At 53.8% G+C, this 14,106-nt stretch overlaps 1 non-coding gene across 1 annotated transcript; it reads right to left on the reverse strand.

The window, feature by feature from the left end:
• Positions 1-11,308: 11,308 nt before the first annotated feature.
• Positions 11,309-11,390, reverse strand: TRNAL-AAG (transfer RNA leucine (anticodon AAG)). The gene has a single exon. It is a non-coding gene; the product is annotated as a tRNA-Leu (tRNA).
• Positions 11,391-14,106: the final 2,716 nt, after the last annotated feature.

Consider the following 14,106-nt stretch of genomic DNA (forward strand, 5'->3'; position numbering starts at 1 on the left):
GGAAACAAAACAGCTCCAGAGGCTCAATGTTGGTCAGCTCAAGTACCTGGGAAGAGCCTGACCTGGCTGAGGCTCAGAGGCACCAAATCAGGGCTGGCTCCTCGTGTCAGGACCTCAGCCAGCTGCAGAGCTCACTGAGGAGAGGAAGGATGAGCACAGCCTGAAAAAGGAGGGGAAAAGACTTTAAAAATAAACATAAACTATACAAAAGCAGAAAATCAACTTCTGTCACAGCGTTGTCCAACTTCCAACCCTACATCCAGCTCCAAGTTTTAAATCCACCCAGTCATGGGAAAAGGGGGAACGCTGATCCCTGGAGGGGCATTTTCCAGGGAAGAGGAGGGGGACCCAGATTCCATGGCAGAGGGGGAATCACGGTGATGTCACCGTGATGTCACAGTGATGTCACAGTGATGTCACGGTGATGTCACGGTGATGTCACAGTGATGTCACAGTGATGTCACAGTGATGTCACAGTGATGTCACGGTGATTCCATGGCAAAGACCACTGCAGCCTTTGCCTTCAGCACCTGCCCACATGGAATGCAGGTGCTCCCTCCAGCACCTTCCCAACACCCTGTGGGGTTTGGATTCCACGCTGGATTACATTTTCATTTGGGTTTGAATTGCAGTTGGGGTTTGGTGTCCAGTTCGGTTTGGTGTCCAGTTGGGTTGGTTTCCAGTTGGGGTTGGTTTCCAGTTGGGGTTTGGTTTCCAGTTGGGGTTCGATTCCAATTGGGGTTGGTTTCCAGTTGGGTTTGATGTCCAGCTGGGTTTTATCTCCAGTTGGGTTTGGCATCCAGTTGGGTTTCATCTCCAGTTGGGGTTGGTTTCCAGTTGGGTTTTATCTCCAGTTGGGTTTGGTGTCCAGTTAGGTTTGGATTCCAGTTGGGTTGCTGTCCAGTTGGGTTTCATCTCCAGTTGGGTTGGTGTCCAGTTGGGTTTGGTTTCCAGTTGGGTTGGTTTCCAGTTGGGTTTTATCTCCAGTTGGGGTTGGTTTCCAGTTGGGTTTGGTGTCCAGATGGATTTTATCTCCAGTTGGGTTTGGTTTCCGTGCTGGATCTGAGCATTCACCGGATTTTAGGGGCAGGACCCAATCAATGACATTCGCTGTCTGTCCCTTGTTTTCCTGCTCTTTCACAGAGATTTCTCCCCAGGGATCTCTGGACAGGGGCTTTGGGAAAAGCCTGTCCCGGGCAGCGCTCGGAGCCCAGCTCGGAGTGGTGCCCGGCGTGGTGCCCAGCGTGGTGCCCACTCCCACCCGCGCTGGGACGGGCACTGGGCTGGGCCCGTGGGACCCTGCCCCGCTCCTCCCGCCCCCCCCGCTCTGGGAGCCAGGGCAGGTGGGCCTGGAGGGGAACGGGGTTGGAATGTTCCCGTTTCCCAGCAGGAAGGGAAACTCAGCCCCTGCTCCGCTGAATTGTTCCATGGGCTGCTTTCTGCAGCCTGGGCAACACAAACAGCACTTTTACCCCCATAAAGACATTAATAATTCCACAGGCTGGAGTCTGAAAGGTGTTTCTTTTATTCTAAGTGTTTGCAGAGTGAAATTAAACTGCTGCAAACACTGAAGAAAGGTAATTTATTTTTGTTTCCATTTTCCCTTTCAACCGTGGCATTAAATATTAACTGGGGGGTATTTTACCAAGCACGTCAATTCATTTCCTGTGGGGGCAGAACCAAACTGCCTCCACGGGAGTCTGACGGCCCTAATGAAACCCTGCATTAATCAGAGCAGTGGAGCAGGCCCTGAGCAGTGACCCTGGGTGGCAACACCCCCAGCAGCCGGATTTGCCTGGAGCTGCTCTGCTGCCTCCTCACATCCTCCTTCCTGGGTGGCCTCGTGCCTCTGCTGGGGCTGAGCCACTGCAGCCTGGCTCTGAGTGTCCCTCTGGACACGAGGGGGACACAGCCACCCCTCTGCTCCTTGGGGTCAGCCCCACGTGGGGACTGACCCCACAGACCCCCTGAGCTCGGGGCTGAGCCCAAACCTGCTGGGTTCCCGTGCTGGGTTCACAGCTGGGCAGTCCAGGCTGAGCTCAGCCCAACCAGGCTTCTCCCAGAGCCTAAACCCCCTCGGTTCCCATTCTGGGCTCACAGCTGGGCAGTTCTGGCTGAGCTCAGCCCAGCCAGGCTGCTCCCAGAGCCTAAACCCCCTCGGTTCCCATTCTGGGTTCACAGCTGGGCAGTCCTGGCTAAGCTCAGCCCAGCCAGGCTGCTCCCAGAGCCCAAACCCGCTGGGTTCTGTGCTGGGTTCCCAGCTGGGCAGCAAGAGAAGGAGGAAACCTCGAGCCTCCCCTCCAGGGACCTCTGGGTGCCTTGGTGCCCCCTCAGCAGGAATTCAGCTCTGAAGGGACAGTTTCTCTCCCCAAAGGACAGCACGGCCTCCAGTGGGGGTGTAGGTGGGGAACAGCAGAGAAATCTTCATTGTGTTTAGAACGTGCCACAGGAAAGGAAGAACCTGTGAATTCACAGAATTAATAAGGTTGGAAAAGCTCTCCAGGAGCATCAAAGCCAACCTCTGACCCAGCCCCACCTCGTCACCAGCCCAGAGCCCTGAGTGCCACAGCCAGTGCCCCATTCCTGTTCTCAGCTGGATTTCATCTGTGGCACATCTGTGACACATTTCCACACTTCTCTGTGAATATTGAAGACTGGGCTTGATGGTCCCTGTGGATCCTTTCCAGCTGGGATATTCTGTCATTCTGCAATTCCTTGGTTCCAGCTGTGCTGTTTTCTTCCAGGCTGGACTGTTAAACCAGAGCATGCACAGCACCATCCTCAAAGAACAGCACAAAAAAAGCAATGTTCCATCTGTCAGGCTTTTTTTAACCTTCCACAAGGCTGTAAAATCACAGAGCAGTTTGGGTTGGAAGGGACCTCTGGGGTTCCTCTGATCCACACCCCAAAATAGATCAAAAGAGGGTAGCGGTTGGTTTTGCTTTCCCAGCAGAGAAGCATGTGGCTTTTCTGTCATTAACCTATTCTTTAAACTATGTTTTTTCTTGCAAAAAGCCCTGACTCAGAGTGATTTCGAACAGGACAACTTCCCTCATTCAAAATAGCCACAGTTCTTTGAAAAAATACAACCTCAAGCCACTTCCTTCCCCCAGAAGTGAAAGCTCCTGGAACAGAGGTGTCAGGCAGCACTCGTGGTGCTGGGGGCTGCTCCTGGCTGCAAACTCAGGATTTGGAATGCTGAACCCCCAAAAGCAGCTGCTGAGGGGTGCTGTGGCTGTGCCAGCCTGGCCTCCACCCCTGCAGCTCCCTCAGGGATGGAAAATAAACAGATTGAGGCAATTCCAGCTCCCTGCCACAGCTGCAGTTTGGCTTCCAGCAGTTATTCCTCTCTCTGCTCGGCAGCACTTTAACCTGGGGACAGCAGGAGCAGCCCTGCTCCCCACAGCCTGCCTTTACTGCTATTTATCCTCTGCATTTGTTTATTTATTGATCCTTTGGCAGCAGCAGTTGCCATGGCACCGAACATCAGCCGTGCCAGTGCTCTCCCCTGGCTCATAAATCCGATGATGGCAGAGCAGCTCGGGGCTCTCCATGTGGATAACCTGTCCAGTTTCTCCCCCATTCTCTCTCCACAGGACATTCTTTGCTTTCTGATCGGGGTTTCCCTTTTTAAGCTCCTTTATTCCCACGGCACTCAGCCCCTGGGCAGGCGTGGGGCCATCCCACGGCCCCGATGCCCGGCAGGATCAGGGCCAGGGGCTGCCTGGAGGCTTCAGGGGTGGGAATCTGGGAGTGTGGGGAGGAGCAGGGCTGGACATGGAGCTGAAGCAGCAAAGCTGCCAAAAGCTTTTGGCAGTTTTCAAAAAGAGGGGATTACCCAGAAACAGGGAGTCCCAGACTGGTTTGGACTGGGAGGGGCATTGGAGAGCATCCCATGGCAGGGACACCTCCCACTGTCCCAGGCTGCTCCAAACCCTGTCCAGCCTGGCACTGGGATCCAGGGGCAGCCACAGCTGCTCTGGGCACCTGTGCCAGGGCCTCCTTTTGTCCCCTTCCCCTCAGCCCTGGCACTGAAGGTGTCCCAGCTGTGCCCTGGCCCTGTCCTGAGGACAATTCTCAGTGTGGGCTGATGTCCCCAGGCCCCTCAGCCACAGGGATGTGGGCAGGGCTCTGTGGCAGGCACATTCTTCTCTCTCTTAGGACTTTTTTATTGAGGAGCACAGAGAGAAGAAAGAGAAAACCATTTTTATTTTTACTTTTTGTTTTTCTCATGTGGAATGTGTTTGGAGAATTGTTTACTTGGAGTGATTGATTAGATTTTGGTGAGGATTTGAGCTTAATGGCCAATCCAACCCACCTGGGGCTGGGCTCTCAGAGAGGGTCAGGAGTTGTGAGTTAGAGATGGGAGTTAGAGAAAGTAGGTTTGTAGTTTTAGTGTCTCCTTTAAACAGTATATTAGTGCATTATAGTATGGTTATAATAAAGAAATCATTCAGCCTTCTGAGCTGAGTCAGACACCATTTCTGCCCACCAGGTTCACCTGATTTGCAATAGAACATCCTGCCCCAGCCTGTGAGCCCAAAACAGCAGCAAAAATCCCCCTGGTGGTGTCTCCATCCCCCCCGTCCCTAGGAGCACCCCCTGCCCTTTCCACCAGCCCTCTGGGACATGGCCTGATTCAAATCCAGCCCCCAGAGCTGTCCCGTGGTTTATTCCTTCTGGCCAGCCTGGAACGTCACTGCTTCTCATTTCTCAGGCTGGAGGAGGCGACAGAGGAGCCTGCAGACACGGCAGTGGTTTGAAAGCTCCTCCAGAGTTGGGTTCTGGGGACATTCACCAGGACTTGCAGCACCAGGGGATTGTTTCTGTCCCTGCAAACCAACAGCAGAGTTTGGTTCAGCAGGATCTCTGTGCAGCACTGGGGATGGAAAGCAGCAGAGGAAGCTGTTTCAAAGAAATAAATAAAAAGAAAACACAAGTTTTTCCCCTTGCTAGGGAGCCAGGTTTTGTTCTCCTGGATATCCTGCCAAGATACACAAAATGGGACAGTCCCAGCAGTGCAGGAGCACCAGCACCCCCAGCTCGGGAGGTGTCACAGAGCAGGGGACACTCCCGGGCTGCTGGGGGGGCAGACCCCGGAGCTGGGTGCTCATCTGGGCTTCAGGTGCCACATCTGGGCTTCAGGTGCCACATCTGGGGTTCAGGTGGCACAGGGAAACTGAGGCAGCTCCTCAGCCCCCAGCAGCCAGGAGAGGCTGAAGTTGCCCAGGGTGATGGACACGGGGTGTCTGCACAGGGCTGGGCCCTGGGGAGATTCCTGCAGAGCCTGGAGCACCGGGACAGGCCCCGGTGGGAGCTGTGGCTGCCCATCCCCAGGAGAGTCCCTGGTGTCAGAATCTGTGCTATTGATAATTCCAAGATTGTAAAAGTCTCTGTCTGTCAGCCCCGCTGCCAAAGCAGAAGCCATAATTGGTCTGTGCTGTTTCAAGGTTGTTTATTCTGTTTATCTCTAACATGTTCTGCTGCCCTGCTGCAGCTCTGTCCTGCAGGGCAGCGTGTGGGGCTCTGCCCTCAGTGGGATGGTACAAACATTAAATACCACAAACTACCTGTGCTGGATTTACAATAACGTGCCAATATCTGTCACCTACGTTGGACAGTGTGTCCCCAGCCTGAACCAACAGAAAAATGCCAACACCACAGTGAAACATGGAGGGCATGAAGAAGGAGAAAAAGGACAAGGCACACCCAATTTCCTCCATCTTGTCCCCTTTGGATCCTTCATCTAGAATCATAAAATTTTACTTTTGCACCCGTGCCACACTTAATTATTGCTGATATCAAACCCTCAGAGCTGGTAATGGATCCTGTAAGATTGAAAACTCTTTTCCATGGGCAGAGATCACAGCCAGTGTCTCTGGGGGCTCTGTCCAGGGGGGTTCCTGACCCCAGCCAGGGTCCCAGGGCAGCCAGAGGGAAGCCCTGGGTTCCCACACCTGGACACCCCCAGGAGTGTCCCTGCACATCCCCAGTGTCCCCACAGTGTCCCCAGCTGAGCTGACATCTCCAGCCAAGGCTGAGCCCATCCCCATCCCCCTGCAGCTCCCAAACCCGGGACAGCCACGGAGATGAATTCCCTTCACCACAGACCAGTGAGGAAAAACACTCCTGGGCCTGGAGAAGGAATTTCCATGTGCACAATTTTCCAGATAAAAAAGACAGGGATTTGTTAACATGTGTCACTTCTCTCTGTGGTTGTATTTCTTAGAAGAAAGCTTTCAAAACAACTTTGACTTTTATTAGAGGACACACGTAAAGAGCTTTTTTTAATTTTATTTTTAATGAATCAGCTGTTCTGTCTCCCCTGAGTCCAGATCCTGAGAAGCATAAATTCCCAAAGGCTCCTTTGGGAACTGAGAACTGAGGATGGATTAGAAACTGTTGTTTTATACCCTCAGGGAAAATTTAAATGCTGGATGTTCAGGTTCTTCCGTGCTGGAAGGAGCTCAGAGGGAGCTCTGGGCTGCCCAGCACCTCCCCAGCCTGGGCTCCAAGGACAGGGACTGCAGAGTGGCCCTTGTGTCCAGCCTGGAGCTCTGAGGGGAGCCCTGGCAAGTGTCAGAAATCCTGGGATAAACATTCCCTGTGCTGGGGGAGGCTGGAGCTGCAGCCCCCTCCAGGGTCTCAGGGACTGTCCCACTCCCATCACTCCTCTGCCTCTGGGGGACGTTTGGATTTTGTGTTGTCCCCCCTGCCCCTCACCCTGTGGTCCCAGGGGTGTTTCAGACAAAGACTCTGGGGTTGAGATTTGCAAGCCAACGTGACCCCAAGCTCAGCAAAACCCCCAAAACCCCTCATCATGTGCTCCTCATTGACAGAAACCCCCCAAACCCTTCATCATGTGCTCCTCATTGACAGAACCCCCAAACCCCTCATCATGTGCTGCTCATGCACAGAAACCCCAAAACCCCTGACCATGTGCTACTCATTCACAGAAACCCCAAAACCTCTGACCATGTGCTGCTCATTGACAGAACCCCCAAAACCCCTCATCATTTTCTTCTCATTAACAGAAACCCCCCAAAACCCCTCATCATGTGCTGCTCATTAACAGAAACCCCAAAACCCCTCATCATGTGCTCTCATTAGCAGAAATGAGGATCATCTCTAATGAGGACCACCCTTAATGAGAATTACCCTTAATTGAGGATCACCCCAAATAAGAATCACCCTTAATGAAGATCATCGTTAATGAGGCTCGTCCCCTTGGTTAAACAAGTCAGCTGCAGAGGTGCCAATATTTGCTCAATATTGATAAAATAAACACCCTGGAGTGGAAAGTGTGTTACTGTGAGTGCTTTATGGACATGCTTTAATTTAAAAAAATCTCCTAAATCAGTCCAGAGGAGGTTCTGGGGCCAGGCTGGGAGAGCTGGGGGGGCTCCCCTGGAGAGGAAAAGGATCCAGGGAGAGCTCAGAGCCCCTGGCAGGGCCTGGAGAGGGACTGGGGACAGGGCAGGGAGGGACAGGACACAGGGAATGGCTTCACTGCCAGAGAGCAGGGATGGATGGGAGACTGGGAATTGGGAATTGTTCCTTGGGAGGGGCTGGGATGGAATTCCCAGAGCAGCTGTGGCTGCCCCTGGATCCCTGGCAGTGCCCTGGACATTGGGGTGGAGCAGCCTGGGGCAGTGGGAGGTGTCCCTGCCAGGGCAGGGGAATGGGATGAGCTTTAAGGAGTGTTTTTCAGAGGAATGGAAATGATATAAATTAGAGATGTGAAAGAGCTCTTTAAGCAGGGAATTTGATGAATAACAGCTCCTTGGAGCAGTGGAACAGCAGGAATTCAGGGTAGAGGAAATTCTTTCCTGTGGAGGGGAGGTGCAGTGGGGGATGAGAAACAGGGAAAAACACGGCATAAACCCCTGCCAGGCACAGGGGGGATTCTGGGGTGCCTGTGCAGGGCAGGGTTGGATCAGTGATCCCTGGGGGTCCCTTCCATCAGGGCGTTCCATGAGCCTGTGCTAAAACAGCCTGAGCCACAACATCCCCAGTGCAGGAGGACACCTCAAAACCTCATCCTCTCATCCCTCCCACTGAGCCAGGCCCGGCCAAGGTGGGATTTAATTCATGGCTGTGCCTCGTTGGCCCCGGAGCCGGAATTCCTGAGCTCTTCCCCCGGTTTGGGGCACACGCCGTCCCCATTGAGCGGCGTCAGCTCAGCTGGGAGACGTGAGCAAAGTGGGCAGCCCATAAATATCCATTATTGCTCCGTGGCAAACAGAAATGTGTTTGCTGTTTCCATTATTGCTCCGTGGCAAACAGCAATGCCTGCAGGAAAATGCAGGAGGAGCAGGGGAATTATTCGGGGCACGGCAGGAATTTCTCCCCCCTCATTCCACCTCTTTTATCCCTCTCCTGGTCTGTAGGATCCTCCAGAGGTGAGAGCTGCTGTTGGGAAGCAGAGGAATGAATGGCCAGCACGGGCTCAGCGTGGAGGCTGCCTGGGCACGGGGGTCCCCGTGGATTTGGGGGATCAGGAACCTCATTCCAGCTCCTCCTCTGCCCCCAGACAAGGCCTGGCGAAAGCAGAGCAGGGCACCCATGATCCCAAATCCCACCTGGCCTTCCCAGCTCAGGAATTCAGCTCTGGGAGCTCCTGTCCCAGCCAGGCCTGAGCCACCGTGGCACCGTGGGGGACACTCTGGGAATGTCCAGGAGAGCTGATCCCACCCTGCAAAGCAGCACTGAGAGCCTAAAGCCCCTCCTGTGGCCTTTGGGGACCCTCAGCACAGTGGGGACCACGTGGGGCAGGTCTGGGGACACACATTGTCACAGGGACATTCTTCTCTCTCTCGGGATTTTTCATAGAGGAGCACAGAGGAAAGAAAGATAAAAGAATTTCTATTTCTGCTCCTTGTTTTCCCATGTGGAATGTGTTTGGAGAATTGTTTCCCTGGGGTGATGCTTGGTTGGATTCAGGTGAGGATTGTTTGAGCCTGGTGGCCAATCCAACACACCTGGGGCTGGGCTCTCAGAGAGGGTCATGAGTTGGGAGTGAGATATGGGAGTTAGAAAAGTAGGTTTGTAGCTGTAGTATCTCCTTTAAACAGTATATTAATGGATTATAGTATAGTTATAATAAAGAAATCATTCAGCCTTCTGAGCTGCAGTCAGACATCATCTCTGCCCACCGGGTTCACCTGCATTTCCAACAGCACATGGACAGGTTTGGGCACCCACATGGACAGGTTTGGGCATCCAGGGCCGCCTTCCACAGCCCAGGGTGCTCCAATTACATTTGCATAAATTACCCTGGGAGGTTTGTGACAGAGAAAAGATGCAGAAAAGTGGAGTTAAATCATTCTCCTGTCGCAAATCTGCCCAGGGGAGCAGGAACATCCTGTTTGCACTATTATGAGATAATAATGTCATTAAACAGGACATAATTATGGCCTCATTAGTTGTGGCCCTGCACATTTATTTGAGGGATTAAATCTCTCCGTTCAGACTGCAGACTCAACCTGGCTGAAAAATCCCGCTGAAATTAAAAAGTTTTCCCTTTAAGTACAGTCTAGGAGTCAATAAAACCCACAGGTAACCAACAATTACTATTCCTGCTGGGATCTCTGTGCCAGGGCTGTGGCACTGTGGATGTGGTTGGGACAAGGTGACACTTTCCTCCTGGCCACACGTGACACAGCATCAGGGATGGTTTGGGTGGAAGGGACCTCAGAGGTCCCCGTGCAGGTCCCTGCAGTCCCTCCCCTGCGATGGCATCTCTCAAATGTTATTTATGTCCTGCTCTGGCTTTTTTTAATAGAGGCAGAAAACTTCCCTCTCCTCCCTTCCTCCTCATTTATTACAGGCATTAGGTTAAACATGGTTTCCTCTTCAGCTCGACCAAATCCAATTAATATTAATATTGCCCTGAGCCAGGCTGATCTCATTAATGTTGATATTTAATATCTTTTCTGCGAGTTGTGCTGAAAATGAGCTTCTTGCTCTTCAGCAACTCTGGAAAGAAGGAGCAGCATTTTCTTCCATCAGGGAAGCTCAGGGTCTGTGGTGCTGGGGTGACCCCAGGAGTGTAAAATCCTCATTTCCCAATGCACCAAAAGGAGTCTGAATGTGCAGGATCAGCTTCCCAAGGGTGTTTATTGTCCCTTATCCAGAACATTCTCTCTCTGCCCTGCTGAGCTCTGGCCAGCAGCTCGGCCATGGCATTCTGTCTGCCCTCAGGGCGGTGTTTGCATTTTATACCAAAAACTGCCTGTGCCATGTTTGCAATAACGTGCCAATATCTGTCATTTCTGTTGGGCACTGTGTCTGTGCCTTAAACCAACAGAAAAGTGTCACCAGCACAGCAAGGCATGGAGGGCAAGGAGAAGAAGAAGGTCAGGACACACCCAAATCCATCTTGTTTGGAGCAGAACCACCCCAGATTTTGGTTGCAGCAGTAGCAGCCAGTGGAACAGGATCCCTGTTACTCAGAACAAAACTCCCTTTTTGGTTTGGATCCAGCAGCAAATAACAGGGACCCATGGAATGCTGTAAAGTCACCCAATGGTGTGGGTTGGGAAGGACCTTAAAGAACAAGATGATCCTCCCCAAACCATTCCATAATTTGCAAATAATTTCCTTTCATGTGCAGGGCCTGTGGAGATGATGCAATGAAAACTGCCCAGTTCCAGCCCCAGGGCTCAGTGTTAGATACATTCATCCTCCTCCTCCTCCCAAACCACAAAATTACTCTTTTCGTGCCATGACCTCCTGGTTTTAGGCCAGGCTGCTTTGTTCACCTCTGTCCCTTCCCACCACGTCCTGGCTGGTGCCCAGAGCAGCCCTGGCTTAGCAGAGACAGCTCCGTCAGCGCTGGCAGGAGCAGCAGCAGCTCCAGCTTGGCCCTGCTCATCTCTGCAAACCCGTTTTTAGGGAATTAATGCTGTGTGTGTCAGCCCCCAGAGCAGTCACCAGTGGGGCACACATGGGACAACCCCACCTGAGCCCAGGGAAATTATCAGGGGTTTTTTGTGGCTTTTCATAAAATGGACACGTTTGGATTGGGAGGGAACTCAGAGCCACCCAGTGCCCCCCTGCCCTGGCAGGGACACCTCCCACTGTCCCAGGAGCTCCAGCCCCAGTGCCCAGCCTGGCCCTGGGCACTGCCAGGGATCCAGGGGCAGCCCCAGCTGCTCTGGGCACCTGTGCCAGGGCCTCCCACCCTCCCAGCCGGGAATTCCTTCCCACGGTCCCATCCCGAGTGGATCCCATCCTGGATGACATCCTGAGATTCCCGGGGCCGCTGCTGAAGCTCGCCCGGGTCCCTGGGGCGCCAAAACAGAGCTGGCAGCGGTGGGATTCGAACCCACGCCCCCGCAGGCACTGGAGCCTTAATCCAGCGCCTTAGACCGCTCGGCCACACTACCCCGGCCCGGCGCTGCCGGCACTGGGGCTGGAGCCGGTCCGGCCCTGCCTCGGCCGCCTCCTCCCGCTGCGATCCTTCGGGTTCTCCTGCGCTCTCAGGAGCTCCCCGGCGGGACAGACCCTCCCAGACCTGCCCTTCCTTCCCGTGCGGGGCCGCTGCTCTGCCTCCTTTCCTTTCCTTTCCTTTCCTTTCCTTTCCTTTCCTTTCCTTTCCTTTCCTTTCCTTTCCTTTCCTTTCCTTTCCTTTCCTTTCCTTTCCTTTCCTTTCCTTCCCTTCCCTTCCCTTCCCTTCCCTTCCCTTCCCTTCCCTTCCCTTCCCTTCCCTTCCCTTCCCTTCCCTTCCCTTCCCTTCCCTTCCCTTCCCTTCCCTTCCCTTCCCTTCCCTTCCCTTCCCTTCCCTTCCCTTCCCTTCCCTTCCCTTCCCTTCCCTTCCCTTCCCTTCCCTTCCCTTCCCTTCCCTTCCCTTCCCTTCCCTTCCCTTCCCTTCCCTTCCCTTCCCTTCCCTTCCCTTCCCTTCCCTTCCCTTCCCTTCCCTTCCCTTCCCTTCCCTTCCCTTCCCTTCCCAGCTGTCCCAGGAGCTGTCCCACGAAGTGCCCCAGGGCTGAGCTGTCCTAGGAGCTTTCCCAGGAACTTTTCCAGGAACTGCCCCAGGGCTGAGCTGCCCCAGGACCTGTCCCAGGACCTGTCCCAGGAGCTGCCCCAGCTCCATCCCCGCTGCACGCTCACCCCACAGCTCTTTCCCCCATGGAATGCTGAGGACAGCCCCTCCATCCCAAGGGAACAAGGCCCGGGGTCCCATTTTCCTGTTGGATTTGTGCCCTCCTGCCGTGCCGGGTCCCAGCGATGCAGAGGGAGCAGGGCTGCGGGGACAGTGCTGGTGACAGCGCTGCTGCTCCGTGGCTGTGTGATCCACAGAGATCCCAGACCTCCAGGGAAGGTGCCAAAACCTGCAGGAAACCTCCTGCCAAGCGCTGGGAGCCAGAGCCAGGCAAGTTCTGGAGTTACATAAATATTTTTCTTCCGCGGTTAAACACAGCCACTTTCTCCTTCCTCTGCGCGGCGATAAAAGCACGTTTCAATAAACAGGGCTGCAAAGGGATGTTTGCACTGGGCTCCTCTTCCAGCCTTTTTCATTCACTGGAACAGCTCCTGGCTGCAGGAACTGCGGGAGAGACCCCTCAGCTCCCTCTGGAAACTTGGCACCTTCTCCCGGATCCTCCCAGCCCCGGACACATTCTCATATAAACTATAAAATCACCCAGTGATAAAAAGGGGCATGTCTGTAATTCCTTGCTCCATGAAGGAACCAAGGAAAGCTGTGCCAGGGCCACCAGCCCTCAGCTGTCCTGCATTTCCCTGGAAAAGCCAATTAACCCAAGGCATCAGCAGCACATCTGCCAGGGCTGGAGCTGTCATCCTCTGCAGTGCAGGGATGGGTGGGGGCACCACTTCTACTGGGACAGCCCACCCATCCCAGCAGGGCCCAGTGAGGATCTTTGGGGTCCTCTTTGCACAAAGTCCCTCTCATTTCTGAGGGAACACTCCTGTACTTCTCCTCATCTGTGATTCGATGCTGGAGCTGCTCCTGCTGTTGCTGTCCTGAGCCATCGTTAGGCAGCACAGCCCATCCATCCTCCATCATCCATCATCATTGTCCATCATCCATCATCATTGTCCATCATCCACTGTCCATCATCAATCATTTTCCATCATCATTCATCATTGTCCATCATCCACTGCCCATCATCCACAATTGTCCATCATCATTATCCATCATCCATCATTGTCCATTGCTATCCATCATTGTCCATCGCTATCCACCATCACTGTCCATCATCCATCATTGTCCATCATCCACTGTCCATCATCCAGCATTGTCCATCTTTATCCATCATCGTCCATCATCCATCATTATCCATCATCACTGTCCATCATTATCCATCGTTGACCATCACTGTCCATCATTATCCATCATTGTCCATCATTATCCATCACTGTCCATCGTTATCCATAATTCTCCATCATTGTCCATCACTGTCCATCTCTGTCCATCATTGTCCATCGTTATCCATAATTGTCCATCATTAACCATCACTGTCCATCTCTGTCCATCATTATCCATCATTTTCCATCGTTATCCATCATCCCTCAGCAGCCAGAGCCAGCTGCTCCTGCAGAGCCAGGATGGGAGCAGTGCCAGCAAGGGGAGGTGTCTCTGCCTGAGCCAGGGGTCACCGTGTCACCCCCAGGGCCACCCTGGCACCAGGAAGGTGGCCCTGGACCTGGAGTCTCTTCAGGAAAACAGGCCCAGGCTGCCCCCAGGGATTCTCACCTTGCAGGGGAGCAATCCCCAGGAGATTCTCAGCGTGGAGGGGAACGGTGCCTGACATGAGGCAGGAAAGCCCTGCCTGGCTGCCCATCCCGAGCTCTCAGCAGCTCCAAGGCACAGCTGGGAAAGGACCCCAGGCCCAGCCCGGCTCGGCTCTGGCAGCAGCCCTGCAAGGGTAAATGCAGCTCCAGCCTCAGCAGCTCCCTCAGCACTTGTCAAATTAAGGGCTCTGGTCCAGCCTCAAAGGCAGAGAGGCTCTGCAGCAGCCAGGGAAGGCAGCTCAGGGAATTGCAGGAGATGCAGTGAATGGCCTCTCGGAGGGGGAAATCTGGTGTCAGAGAGGAACACGGTGATAAATCACGGCTCAGGGAGCCCGAATCCCCGAGAGG

Source organism: Taeniopygia guttata, chromosome 8, assembly GCF_048771995.1.
Source record: "Taeniopygia guttata chromosome 8, bTaeGut7.mat, whole genome shotgun sequence".
Taxonomy (NCBI): domain Eukaryota; kingdom Metazoa; phylum Chordata; class Aves; order Passeriformes; family Estrildidae; genus Taeniopygia; species Taeniopygia guttata.